The 15,182-nt window shown below is 37.2% G+C and overlaps 1 protein-coding gene across 4 annotated transcripts in view; it reads right to left on the bottom strand.

The window, feature by feature from the left end:
• Positions 1-15,182, bottom strand: part of LOC126414100 (mannosyl-oligosaccharide glucosidase) — a 413,842-nt gene that overhangs the window by 33,134 nt on the left and 365,526 nt on the right. The window lies entirely within an intron of this gene.

The raw sequence follows: 15,182 nt of genomic DNA on the forward strand, positions 1-15,182 counted from the left end.
CAAATTACGGTATGCTCGCACTTTATTCAACATGTAAACCTCATTACAGATATTTGGATTTAGGTTACGACATTTTCGATATGCCTGCCATCATTGGCGATGATGTGGCGCAGATGAATAGTGAAATTCTGCTGACCTGCTCAGTGTCAGAACATTGATGCTGTTGATGACCTCCTAAATGGCTGTTTTCAGCTCAGCGATGGATTTGGGATTATTGATGTACATCTTGTCTTTAATATATGTCCACAAAAAAGAGATCGCATGTGTTCATATCCGGAGAATATGGTGGCCAATCGAGGCCCTTGCCATTGGCCTCTAGGTACTCCAGAGCCAGAATGCGGTCCTCAAAGTGCTCCTCCAGCACATCAAACACTCTCCTGCTTTGATGGGGTCAAGCTCTGTCTTGCATGAAACACAACCTGTCAAGATCAATGTGTCTGTGGATAATGGGCATGAAATCATCTTCCAAAACCTTCAAGCACCGTGCCACGAGGGAATATCGCACTGATCATTTAGTGACTGGACACTGCACATCACATGGTCACCTGTTGAGGGTGAAGAGACTTCTTGATCATGAAATGCTGATTCTCATTCCCCCAAATGCCCCAATTTTGCTTACTGACAAACCCATCCAAATGAAAGTGGGTTTCGTTACTAAACTAAACCATGCGCATGCGCATACCAATTCCCATCATGCCTTGCATCTAATGTGCAGTTTGAACATTCTGATGCAGACCACTCAGAAGTTATAACAATTTTATTTCATATAGCTCCATAATTGTCATCCTGTATTTGGCCTACTTATTTTCCTTTATTCAAGTCTCTGTTTTGATTTAGAAATGCAGTACAATTTTATTTTGTTTGATGTTTTTGTTAGTTAGTGAAGTATTGTACTATCATAAAGTGCTGCCATTTTACTTTCATTTTCACTTTAAACAAATAATTTTATTTTTCAAACTTGCCCATTTGCATTAATTCATTAGCAACGTTTTTGATAGTTCAAGCAGAAGTATATGGAGGTCAGCAATAAAACACAGATTTGTGTGCCATTTTCTTTTGCTGTTAGAGATGACGGTTTTGATGAATCATTGTAAATTTTATTATTCTTCTGTGCAATCAATTTTTTGATTAGCCCTTTTTTCATAAATTATTCTATGATGTTATAGTATTTGGACATATAATGTATGTAATATACAACTGCACACCAAGTTTCTGTTCTTCAGTCCTATTTTTCGAGAAGTGTGTATATGTGACTTCTGCAGACACCAACCAGCCACCCATTGCTCCAGCATATTACATAAATTTATTGGCCTAAGGGTTTCATTATCCTGGTTAGGAGTAATTTCATCTGTCACTGAAAAAGGGAGGGGCTGTGTAACATATCAGTTCCCGGCCACATCCATCAGTTCTTCTGTTCGCTTTCTGGAAGATAGAGCCGGTCTCTGGATCTGGAAAACAGTGACTTATGTAGACTGGTGATGATAGGCCAGTGCTTCCATAATCCTTTTAAATGGGTTGTGATCAGCACCTATTAGGCTGGCTTAAAGCTTGTGACTTCTCATGATGGCAGTTGTTTTCCAGTAGCTAATGCAAAGAAATTTCTCTAAATCCTGGCAGAAAGCCGCACCTTGCAAAAAATTCTATCAGTGGGAGCAGGAAACAGCTAATGGGAATGCTTGAATTCTGTTGTTAAGGCTGATTGACAGAATGGGGCTAAATGTTAAATAATTTCATGAATCAGAATTGGAACTTGCAAAAATGGCAGCCCTTGTGGGAAGAAGTTGGGTGCCCTCTGAGGAAGTGAGGAAGTGGTCATTTTCTCATAGTGTATATATGAAATTGCTGGAAGGTGAACCTTCAGGCAACCAAGTTATTTCTTGTAGTACAGAAAATTTCGATAATCCGAAAGTGCATTCCTGAGAATAGGTATTGATTTCTTGTGCAGACATTTCTAGTTTTGTAGCAAGTGTTGCCATTTAGCAAGTATGCACACAGTTCACGAAGAGCTCATACGAGGTTGTGGAGTTAAATAGATAGCTGGAATATTGGTGTTTTTGTGACTGATATTGTATCTCTTCTTGTTACCTCTATTCTACAGACACGTGAAATGAAGTTCGTCAGAAATAGGACAGAAATAACAAATCTAAGATGGTATGGGAACTTTCCTAGTAAGATACATGAAATGGAGATGCAAAGCAAATGAGCAAGAGGAAGACCAAGGAATTAGTGATTGAAAGGTGTGAAGTGGTGCGTTGAAAAAAGAGGCGAGGACTGGACCAAATTGAACAAAGAAAGATGGGGAAAACAGGACTAGGTGGCAAAAAGACCCAGCCTGGAGCTGGAAATTTTTGATGATGATGATGATGATGATGATGATGATAAATGAATTGCATGTGGCATGACTTAATTTAAGCCAATACATTACACTTATTTCTATGGAAATGTAAAAGTGTTGATGTTTTTGTGTGACTTCTACACAACTGACTTTCAACTATTCCTGGTTTGATACTGTAGCGACTATAAGCACAAGCTGGCTGAAGCAAACTGAAGGTGGTGTATATACTCCAGGACCATGGCTGGATTTCAGAATTTTCTTGAGAGTGTAGTTAGATAGTTATTCTTATGGGACTACCAATAAACATTTCTGAGTAACCGTGCAGAACAATACATAGCATAATGCCTCTCGAATGCCACACATTGCTAAGAGTGTATACATTCTTGCTACAACCACAAGCAGGACTTAATTGACATCACAGAATTTTGTGGACAAACAAATGGGACATTTCAAAATTGCATCTGCTCTTTTGGTCACAAGACTGCACATTTCTCTAAATCAAGGGTGTGTCAGCTGCACCTTGGAAACAAATTCTGGGCTTACATCGACATACGTGCTCTGCAAGTCACCATACGGTATATAGTGGATGGTACCTTGTACCACTTTCAGTCATTTCCTTTCCTGTCCCACTTGCAAATGAAGCAAGAGAAAAATGACTGCCTCTGTACAAGCCCTAATTTCTCTTATCTTGTATTCATGATCCGTATGTGAAATGTATGTTGGTTGCAGTGGAATCATTCTGCAGTTAGCTATAAATGCCCATTCTCTAATTTTTCTCAGTAGTGTTCAGAAAAAAGAATGTCACCTTTTCTCCAGGGATTCCCATTTGAGTTCATGAAACATCTCTGTCACACTTGTGTGTTGATTGAACTTATTGGTAACAAATCTAGCAGCACACTTTTGAACTGATGAATTTAACCTTACCTGGACAGGATCCCAAACACTCTAGCAGTACCCAAGTATGGATTGCACTATTGGTATATATGCATTTCCATCTATGTATTAGCTACACTAAGCAGATTCAGAAGGATGTAGGTTGCAGTAGGAACTGGGAGATGAAGAAGCTTCCACAGGATAGAGTAGCATGGAGAGCTGCATCAAACCATTCTCAGGACTGAAGACCACAACAACAACATTAGCTACACTTTCATAGAAGACTCCCAATAAATGGAAGATGACCTTCCCTCCAACCAACATTACATGCTTGTTCCATTTCATATTGCTATGCAATGTTACACCAAGATATTTAATTAATTTGATTGTGTCAAGCAGCACACTATTGGTACTGTATTTGAATATTGCAGGATTATTTTTCCTACTCATCTGCTTTAGCTTACATTTTTCTACATTTAGATCAAGCTGCGATTCATCACACAAAAGAGAAATTCTGTCTAACAAGGGAATATTCTCAGGTGTAAATAATCAATTTTCATAAAACTTGGTGGGAAAGTAGAGGGGTCAAAATAACGCAATATGGTCATTTTTGCCCAAGTTCAATTTTAAGGGATAAAATATACCCCCAAACTAATTTGGCATACTAAACAGAGAGAATATCTTCAAAACCATGATATGTAAAAAAATATGTTTTATATAAAAATTGAAATGTAGTTAATGTTATTTAAAACTATATAATGAACTTTTGTAATAATTTGAAAATTTGGAAAATACCCCACCACCATTAATTAATTTTGAAAAATGAATACTTTTGGTACTAGATAATTTACAGAAGTTTTCATGCCATATCCATCCATGGTTTGTGAAAAACCATCTTTGGAAAATAAGCTGCAAACAATGTGCTGTCTGAGCATTTTCAGCATACCGTATCAAAACATCTACACATTCATTATTATTCTAATTAACTGTTTTGCCTTTCTTGTTTTTGTTATTTTACATATCAGATTCATATTTCTTTAGGCCACCATTTCACATGTGTATTTTCTTAATTGAAAATAATAAATAACTCATTATATCTACATCTACATTATACTCTGTTAGCCATTCAATGGTGTGTGGTGGAGGGTACTTTCAGTACCGCTATCTGGTCCCTCCAACCCTGTTCCACTCGCGAATAGTGCATGGGAAGAATGATTGTCGATAAGCCTCTGTACTGGCTCTAATTTCTTGAATTTTCTTCTCATGGTCAATATGTGTGATGTATGTGGGGAAGTAATATGTTGACCGACTCCTCCTGAAAAGTGCTGTCCCAAAATTTCATAGTAAATCTCTCCATGATGCACAACATCTATCTCATAACATCTGCCAGTGGAGTTTGTTTAGCATCTCCGTAATGCTCTCTTGACAGTTAAACGATCCCTTGATGAAATGCGCTCCTCTTCACTGGATATTCTCTGTCTCCTCTATCAGTCCTACCTGATAGGGATCCCAGATAGGTGAACAACACTCAAGAATTGGGCGAACATGCATCTTATAAGCAACTTCTTTCATGGATGAGTTACATTTCCTTAAGATTCTTTCAATGAATTTGAGTCTGGTGGCTGCTTTTCCCACTATCTTTTTTATGTGATCATTCCACTTAAAGTTACTCTGGATAGTTATTCCTACATATTTTATGGCAGATGTTGTCTCCAGTTATTTGTCATCAATAGTGTAGCTGTACAATAGTGGATATCTTTTCCTATGTATGCGCAATATATTACATTTATTTACATTCAGGGTCAATTGCCAGAGTCTGCACCATTCATCAATTCTCTGCAGGTTGTTCCGCAAAATTCTTACCATTTTATGAAACAAAATCATTACAATAATGATTATCCATAAAGAAAGGCTTAAAACATAACTTATTTTCTTACACCATGCACATAAAATTAACAAAATTTCTTCACATAATGCACATGGCATTCATGGCAAGTCACAGCTGCAAAATACTAACGTGAATTCTTTACAGACGAATGGAAAAGCTGGTAGAAGCCGACCTCGGGGAAGATCAGTTTGGATTCCGTAGAAATATTGGAACACGTGAGGCAATACTGACCTTACGACTTATCTTAGAAGAAAGATTAAGGAAAGGCAAACCTACGTTTCTAGCATTTGTAGACTTAGAGAAAGCTTTTGACAATGTTGACTGGAATACTCTCTTTCAAATTCTAAAGGTGGCAGGGGTAAAATACAGGGAACGAAAGGTTATTTACAATTTGTACAGAAACCAGATGGCAGTTATAAGAGTCGAGGGGCATGAAAGGGAAGCAGTGATTGGGAAGGGAGTGAGACAGGGTTGTAGCCTCTCTCCGATGTTATTCAATCTGATATTGAGCAAGCAGTAAAGGAAACAAAAGAAAAATTCGGAGTAGGTATTAAAATCCATGGAGAAGAAATAAAAACTTTGAGGTTTGCCGATGACATTGTAATTCTGTCAGAGACAGCAAAGGACTTGGAAGAGCAGTTGAACAGAATGGACAGTGTCTTGAAAGGAGTATATAAGATGAACATCAACAAAAGCAAAATGAGGATAATGGAATGTAGTCAAATTAGGTCGGGTGATGCTGAGGGAATTAGATTAGGAAATGAGACACTTAAAGTAGCAAAGGAGTTTTGCTATTTGGGGAGCAAAATAACTGACGATGGTCGAAATAGAGAAGATATAAAATGTAGACTGGCAACGGCAAGGAAAGCGTTTCTGAAGAAGAGAAATTTGTTAACATCGAGTATAGATTTAAGTGTCAGGAAGTCGTTTCTGAAAGTATTTGTATGGAGTGTAGCCACGTATGGAAGTGAAACATGGATGATAAATAGTTTGGACAGGAAGAGAATAGAAGCTTTCGAAATGTGGTTCTACAGAAGAATGCTGAAGATTAGATGGATAGATCACATAACTAATGAGGAGGTATTGAATAGAATTGGGGAGAAGAGGAGTTTGTGGCACAACTTGACGAGAAGAAGGAACAGGTTGGTAGGACATGTTCTGAGGCATCAAGGGATCACAAATTTAGAATTGGAGGGCAGTGTGGAGGGTAAAAATCATAGAGGGAGACCAAGAGATGAATACACTAAGCAGATTCAGAAGAATGTAGGTTGCAGTAGGTACTGGGAGATGAAGAAACTTGCACAGGATAGGGTAGCATGGAAAGCTGCATCAAACCAGTCTCAGGACTGAAGACCACAACAACAACAACAACAACAATGCACATGGCGAACAGCACAATATAAAACAAAGTTCAGCACGATTCACGAATTGTGGCTGGCAACCCTTTAGGCATCCTGATCTGTATAAGGCATTTTTTGTTCATTGAAAAACCTTGGCAACGAGAACTGATTATGTACTAGTGACTTCAGTTTGATTGCAGTGTTTCCCAGTTGGAGACTGGCTACATAATCATTTGGCGGAACCAGGTTTGAAAATTTTCTCATGAAGTTCTTCCAACATTGAATGCCATGTACGTCCAATGGCTATACCTGTCCTGTTGAGCCTTTTGGGATCACCAGATGAACAAGTTCCTTGTCCTCATGTATGATGCTCAAACCGGTTCTTCCACAATGACCACCCCAAGAATCTAACAATAAAACAATTTTTTCTCCTGCACTGAAAAATAAAAGCCTGCCAAATATCTTTTGATGACGGCAGACATTATTTTACCAGATTTTGAAGCTGTCAGAAGACCATTTGGGGCTTCAAAAAGAGATTTTCGAATTCTAGTTCATCTGTTGATCCCGAAAGGGTCAATGGGACAGGTACAGACTTGGGACATATACAGCTTTCAACGTTGGAGAACGTTTTGAGAAAATTTTCTGATCTAGCTTTGCTGAATGATTAACATTTCATCCTCCACTCGAGAAACAATATAATTAAGCTGCAGTCACTAGAACACAACACATCAGTTCTGTTCACTAAGATTTTGCAATGCACCAAAATGTGCCTGGCACAAATCAGGCCTAAATATGGCTGGCACAAATTAGGGTATTTAGAGGCTCAGCCGACACAATTGGAAATCTTGGTGAATTTTGTTTTACAGTGTGTTGTTCATCATGTGTATTGCATTACAAAATTTTGTTCTTTTTATTTGTGTGGTGTAAAATACATTATGTTTTATGCCTTCCTTTATAGATAATCATTACTGCAATGATTTTGTGCCGTAATAATGAGTCAAAATAATTAAACTAATAATGAATGTTTACAAATTTTAATTAGTTATATTGAAAAAACTCTGACAGCACAATGTGTACAGCTTATTTTGCAGAAATGGTATTTCAAAAAACAACTTTATTACACATGAATGGAAATGGTGTGGAGCTTTCGTAATTTACGTTGCATCAAAAGTTTTCATTTCTGAAAATTAACTAATGGTGATGGGATATTCTGCCAAATTTCGAATAATTACAATATTGATCATACAGTTTTCAAGAATGCTAATTACACTTCAGCCTTTATATAATACACATTTTTATGTATCATGGTTTTGAGGATATTCCCTCTAAACCGAATATGCCAAATTAGCTTTGTGGGTATGTTTTACTCTTTAAACGTGAAACTAGGCAAAATGAAAAAAATCTGTATTGCATTTCTTTGAACGCTCTGCATACCACCAAGTTTCATCAATATCATTTATTTACACCAGGAATGTCCCCTTGTAAGTCATCCTGTATCCTACTACAGTGACTCAATAATGATACTTTCCCGTACCCTTCAGTATCACCTGCAAAGCCACAGATGGTTGGTCTTCCCTGGGGCACTCCTGATGATAGCCTTGTCTTTGATGGACACTTGCCATCATGGAAGATATACTGGGTTTTACTACTTAACAAGTTCTTGAGCCACTTGCAAACTGCGAACCTATACCATATGCTCCGACCCTCATTAACAGTCTGCAGTGTGCCACCATGTCACATGCTTTCTGGAACATGGTAACAAAGGAAGCCATGCTTAATCAAGTTGGTTTGTTGGTTGATTCATGGGAGGGAACCAAACAGCGACGTCAGCGGTCAAAGCAATTAGGGAAAGGTGTGGAAGGAAGTTGTCCGTGCCCTTTCAAAGAAACCATATCGACATTAGCCTGAAGCGATTTAGGGAAATCACGGAAAACCTAAATCAGGTTGGCTGGATGCGGGTTTGAACTGTCGTCCTCCCAAATGCGAGTCTTGTGTGCTAACCACTGCAGTCAAGCTGGCACAGGCAATGATGTCAATGTGGTGCTTCCTTAAAAGACAAGAAAACAGTAATGGAAAAATACGTGTCAGAATATGGTATTTGGATCCACAACAATATTATGTGATGCATCTTCACACAAATCTCAATGGTGTTGTTGCTCACAAACAAAAAATGAACATTTGTTCATTTGGTGAATGAATGGAATGAATGGTACGGTGTGACAGTGACTGGAAGAAACACATTTCACTTACACATGATAACCTAACAGAAGTCAGCACCACCTGGCAAGTGATCATTCATCAAACTCAGCAGATGTTGGTCTTAAAACTTCCATTTGCCAGCCCAATCCCCCCCCCCCCCCCCTAGAGGAAATGTCTACAATCTACAAGTACATAGCTTTGCTGACTTATACACAGTGTATCCATAGTCTTCCCTGCATGGCATTTACGGCATTTTGGAAAGCAGCAGATATTCCTTGTCTGCTCATCTAGATCTGTGCCTGAGGCAATTTAGAATGTTTATTTCCATCAAGTCTATCAGGTATACAAACTTAGTGAGCTTATCATTAAACTGGAAGCCTAGAAACTCTGCTGCAGATTTAAAACTGCTCAAGCAGTTTACAGACTAACACAATTAAAATCGAGTCTCCTCTGGAGATGATAAAAAGCTGGTGGTTGTTGTCAATCATCCAACTGCCTTTCTGTCAGTCATAATCATATGGCTGGAGAAAAGAGTAAAAATTGCACATTTGTTAAAAGAACAATGTACACTGTACTTTCCCATAGCAATATGCTATGATCATAATAACAAAAAAAAAGTGACATCTAAAATAGAATTTAATGGAAAACAATTCTCTTGCACTAAACATCACCAATAATTAATTGACACAATCAACAGAGAACAAAGAATCATATAAGAATGGAGAGGTGTTTATAATATCCTCAGCCACAGAGCTTTTGGAGAACATCATGCTTCCAAATAACGTTTTATGCTTTTCCAAGATTTAAAAACGGAAATTCGCTACTGGATGTTATTTGCCCAGGAAACCATTTGCAACAGGATCAAAAAAATAAAAAAATGAAAATGAATAAGAAGCTGTCAGATTCTATGATGCTGGTAGATTCCAAAATGCAGACTCCTCACCAATTCTCATACTTAGGTGGAAGTGGATGAATTATTTATCACAAGCATAAGTTCCATAAAAGCTTACTTTTGCTGTGTTTAGTTGTGCACTGACACTTAGCCCTATCTACATTAACCATTTATATGACAGGGTCTTGTATTAATAGAGCAAAGAATATCAAGATCCAGAATCTTGTTGGAAAACATTCTCTAAATTTACACATGGAGCTGTGGCCCCAGCTGAATGGCTGTTTTGGGATACGAATATAAGGTTATACATGTAGAATCAAAACAGACACACATCATATACTGAATGGGCACAACTATATCACCACAAAATGAAAGAAACCTCAGATCCATGATGCCAGAATGGACTTCTGGTACAGAAGTGGTATCTGCCTGGATTACTCAGCCAATAGGAATATGAATGTACAGTTATTTGCCTTCACAAGGTCATCTCACTTTTACTTGTTTGTGTAAACCAATGCTCTGTGTTTCATAATTTGTTAGGTCTTTGTTGTGAAATTACAATCAACAACTATTGTTCCACGTTTCATTCTATGTACAACATTATTTTCCAGTTTTTATAAGTTTCAATACTATTCATAGAGCTTTTTATCCCAACCACACAGTAACAGTAATCCCTTTTTACTAAACTGAGGAAGATAATCCATTTGCACTTGCTATATTGCACTACATATCAATTCAGTCTCAAATCTGTTGAGTCTACTAAACAAAAGGATCACACGTCTACATCAACAAACATACTCTGCAAGCCACCATCCAGTGCAGTATGGAAGGTACCCTGTACCATTACTAGTCATTTCCTTTTCTGCTCCACTTACAAATACAGCAAAGGAGAAATGACTATCTATATGCTTCCATATGAGCCCTAATTTCTCATATCTTTATCTTCATCATTGTTACATGAAACGGATGTTGGCGGCAGTAGAATCATTGTGCAGTCTGCTTCAAATCCTGGTTCTCTAAATTTTCTCAATAGTGTTACTTGAAAAGAATGTCGCCTTCCCTCCAGTGATTTCTATTTGAGTTCCCAAAGCATATCTGTAATACTTGCAGGCTGTTCAAACTCAACAGTAACAAATCTAGCAGCCCACCTCCAAACTGCTTCAATATCTACCTTTAATCCGAACTCATGCGGACCCCAAACACTTGAGCAGCACTCAAGAATAGGTTGCATCAGTGTCCTATATGTTGTCTCCTTTACAGATAAACCACACTTTCCAAAAATTCTTGCAATATACTGAAGTCGACCATTTGCCTTCCCTACCACAATCCTCACATACTCATTGCATTTCACATCATTTTGCAACATTGTGCCCAGATATTTAAACAATGTGACTGTGTCAAGTAGGACACTACTAATGCTGTAACCAAGCATGAAAGGTTTGTTTTTTCTCCTTGTCCGCTTTAACTTACATTTTTCTGCATTTAGAGCTAGGTGCATTTCATTACACCAACTAGAAATTTTGTCTAAGTCATCTCATATCCTACTACAATCACTCAACTTTTGACATCTTCTTGTACAATGCAATATCATCAGCAAACAACTGCAGATTGCTGTTCACCCTGTGTACCAGATCATTTATGTATACAGAAAACAATAGGGCTCCTATCACACTTTCCTGTGGCAGTGCAATATCAGATTATTCTAGCACTCAGAGACATCAAATTTACATTATGATTCTGGCCCACAAAAGAAACTGTAGATACAGGCATGATAAAAATCCTGTCCTGGCTGCATATGCTTAGCAGAGCTGATAATGTCTTATTTGTCAGTAAAACTCAGTTCCAGCCTGAGGTAACAATTACCACAGCTGTTCACAGTCTACCAAGCCATCTCTTTCACCATCTTGGATTTGGATGAAACTTGACTTATTTGTTATCTTTATTGATTCATACCAAATTCTAGCATTTCATCTACCTCTGTTTTCATTTTATGGCATTACAAAATTTTGCAAGTTTAGAAACTGTTAATACTATAATGTCCCAAAGAGACACTAGCTAACATTTTTAAAATCAATTATAATTTTTTCATACAATACATGTGAAATTTGGTGCTTATGTACTTGAAAATATGATAGCACATAAAATTACCTAACACCTTTACGTAAACTCACCGAGACAGGAAAAATGTATTTCACAGTTTTGTGTTTTATTTTGGGAAACGCATGGTTCAGAACTGCATATAGGGAAAGCAATAATCCTCAAAACCTATATTATTATTATTATTATTATTTTACAAAAAATCTTCAACGTTAAGGCCATCCTGTGGTAGTATAAAATTTGTGGGTTTCATCTATGTGCGTACCACTAAGAAATGTGTGGATGAAGGTACTTCACATTGTACTATGCACAGTATTAAGGTTTCTACTGATTCCACTCACACGTGGAGCACACACTGAGTGATGGCTTACTTGCTTCTGTGTATGTTGTATTTAGTGTCATCTTGTTTTCATTATCCCTATGGGAGAGCTGCAATGTATTTTTGTTCTTTTATGGGATTTTTCTTATTGTATTGGAAATTTTAGGTCTTTTAATATATTCTCACAAAATATATTCTTACAAAATATGTTTCTCAAATATTTGTAATAAACTCAGAAAATCATTCATTAGTCGAGAAATCCTTAATGCAGTGAAGGCAGTTAAGGACAAGAATAGCACGACCATACCACTTCCACCACCAAACACAGCAACTGAAAATTTCCAACAAGAAAATGAAACTGAATCACTGACAACAGGTCCAGCACTAGAATCTCCACTTTCGTCAAAAACAGCTGAGATAAATGAGTCAACTAGGACAGAAGTTTCCAAAGCAGCTTCAGCAGAAGCAGCTACATACTACGCAACTGCATCATTAACAAGAAAAAAAACGCCTGATGTGCCAAAAGCCAATGACCTTTCATCAGTATTGGCCACTCCTCAGTCTTCAACAGTGAAAGACTTTTCACCAGCTTCACCATCATCATCAGTAACAGAAGCAAACAGAAGAAGCACAAGAACCAGGAAACTTTCAACTCTGCAGGATTTTTGGTACCCGGTCTAAGTTACAAGACTAACATAAGGCAGATACCCTCAGATACACCAACTTCCAAGTCAAACCGGCAACAGACTCACCTCCACCGTCATCAACAGAAGAATAACCATGCCACCAGCTCATCTGAAGGATTTTTTAGCATCAGGTCTAAAGGGAAAGGTGCCACCAAGATAAGTGAAAACAAATGCCTAACAGTGTTTCACCAAAACATTCAAGCCAAAAAGAACAAAGCACAACAGCTAGAAGTAGAATTGGAAAAATTTGATAGCCAAATTTTGTGTATCACTGAACACTGGTGCAAAGGGAAGCAAATTGAACACATTGCATTAGCCTCATTTGACCTTGCATGTTACTATAGCAGAATCTCAATGAATGGTGGAGGTTCATGTATCTATGTAAAAAAAGGTATGTCATTTAAAGTAAGATATGATCTTTTAGATCTAGGTGAGGACAAACATTTCGAACTTTCCGCTGTTGAAATAATAGGACCTGGCATAGCAAAAAAATTAGTCATATTTTGTGTGTACCGCTCTCCTAGTGGAGACATTGATATATTCTTCTCAAAACTGAATCACAGCTTAGACAAGGTTTCTGGACCAAAAGCAAATGTAATTATCTGTGGTGACTTAAACATTAATATGATGAAGCCTGATAAGGCTAGCAACATATATGTGAATATTCTAAGCTGTTACGCAATATCCTCCCTTGTTAATTGTCCAACTAGAATAACGAAAGAATCCTCCTCATCTATAGATCATGTAGCTACAGATATTGGTAGTAAAAAATGTCATATTGTTGTCCAAAACCTGGGCCTAGCAGACCACCTCTGCCAGATCTTAAAAACTAACATTCATGTAGAAACTCCTCCTAAACTTTGTACATACAAAAGAATGTTTTCCAAATCAGCCCTGCATCAGTTTAAATCCCAGCTAGAATATGAAGATTGGAGGGAAGTCTATGCAGAAACCAATGCAAATCAGAAATTTATCAAGTTCATGTCAATTTTTAAACTCAGATTTGAAGAGATGTTTCCCAAAACTCTTTATCAAATTAAAACTACAAAGAGAAATCAGTCGGTGACTACAGGTATAAAAAAATCCTCATAAACTCTTAGATATCTCAACTCCATAAAAAATAATCAATCTAACCCAGAAGTTCTGCAATCCTACAAAAATTTACAGAAAGGTGTTGCTAGCAGCAAAAAAACTTTCAAACAACAAAATATTACTTGAAGCTGAAAACAAGAGCAAAGCAGCCTGGAACATCGTCAAACAGGAAACATCTAACTCTGCTAAAAAGGACCTCAATTCACATATTAAAAACAAAGATGTACCAGTAGGTAACCCTAAAAAATTAGCTGATTTTGTAAACTCATATTTCAGTAGTATTGCAAACAAATTACAGCAGAAATTTCCAGATACGTATGATTTACCTACTCAGAACCAGCCAACAAACTCAATGGTGCTCTTGCCAACTACAGAAAGGGAAGTGGCACTAGTAGTACACCAACTAAAAAATAAAACTTCAGTAGGACTTGATGAAATCCCAGTCTGCGTAATTAAAGATTGTATAGACTCCATAAAGGGCCCATTAACAGACATAATTAATGAATCTTTCGAGTCTGGATACTTTCCGGAGACCTAAAACAAGCAAAAGTTATACCTATCCTTAAAAACGGAGATGTGGAAAATGTAGAGAACTACAGGCCGATCTCTATACTGTCTATCATTTCTAAAATAATAGAAATACTAGTCAAAAAGAGACTGCTAAATTACCTGAATAAATATAATCTTCTTTCCAATGACCAATTTGGTTTTAGGCCCGGAAAAGGCACACAATATGCTATAGCACAGTTCACTAAAGTAATTTTAGAAGGACTGGACAAAGGTGAAAATGTAAGTGGTATCTTTTTAGACTTGTCCAAGGCCTTTGATACAGTTGACCACAAAATCTTACTTCATAAATTAGGGCAAATAGGAATAAGAGGTGTGACAAAGAAGTGGTTCAAATCATACTTGGAAAACAGAGTTCAACGAGTTGAGATATCACAAGTTTCAAACAATTCCCCTATAAAACACCTGTCTGACCCAGAAAATGTGAATATAGGCGTCCCACAGGGAAGTGTATTAGGCCCAATATTGTTTCTTATATTCATTAACGACTTCCCACAAAGTATCAGACATGGCGAAAAAATACTTTTTGCTGATGATAACAACATAGTAATAACAGGTGAAAATCCAACACAACTGTCAGAAAGAGCAAACGAGGCTCTCAATGATGTCCACAACTGGTCATTAAAAAATAAAGTAACCCTAAATGTAAAGAAAACTAACTATATTAACTTCCAATTGAACAAAAAACACAATGCCACTAGAATAAAAGTTAATAATAATGAATTAGAATGTGTAACAAGTACCAAATTCTTAGGGATGAATGTAGACAGCCAACTGAAATGGACAAACCATGTCAACATTTTGGCAAAGAAATTATCCACAGCATGCTATGCTCTTAGAATCCTTGCACCGGTATGCAATAATACCTGTCTTAAAATAACATATTACGGATAT

This window comes from Schistocerca serialis, chromosome 1 (assembly GCF_023864345.2).
Source record: "Schistocerca serialis cubense isolate TAMUIC-IGC-003099 chromosome 1, iqSchSeri2.2, whole genome shotgun sequence".
Classification (NCBI taxonomy): Eukaryota; Metazoa; Arthropoda; class Insecta; order Orthoptera; family Acrididae; genus Schistocerca; species Schistocerca serialis.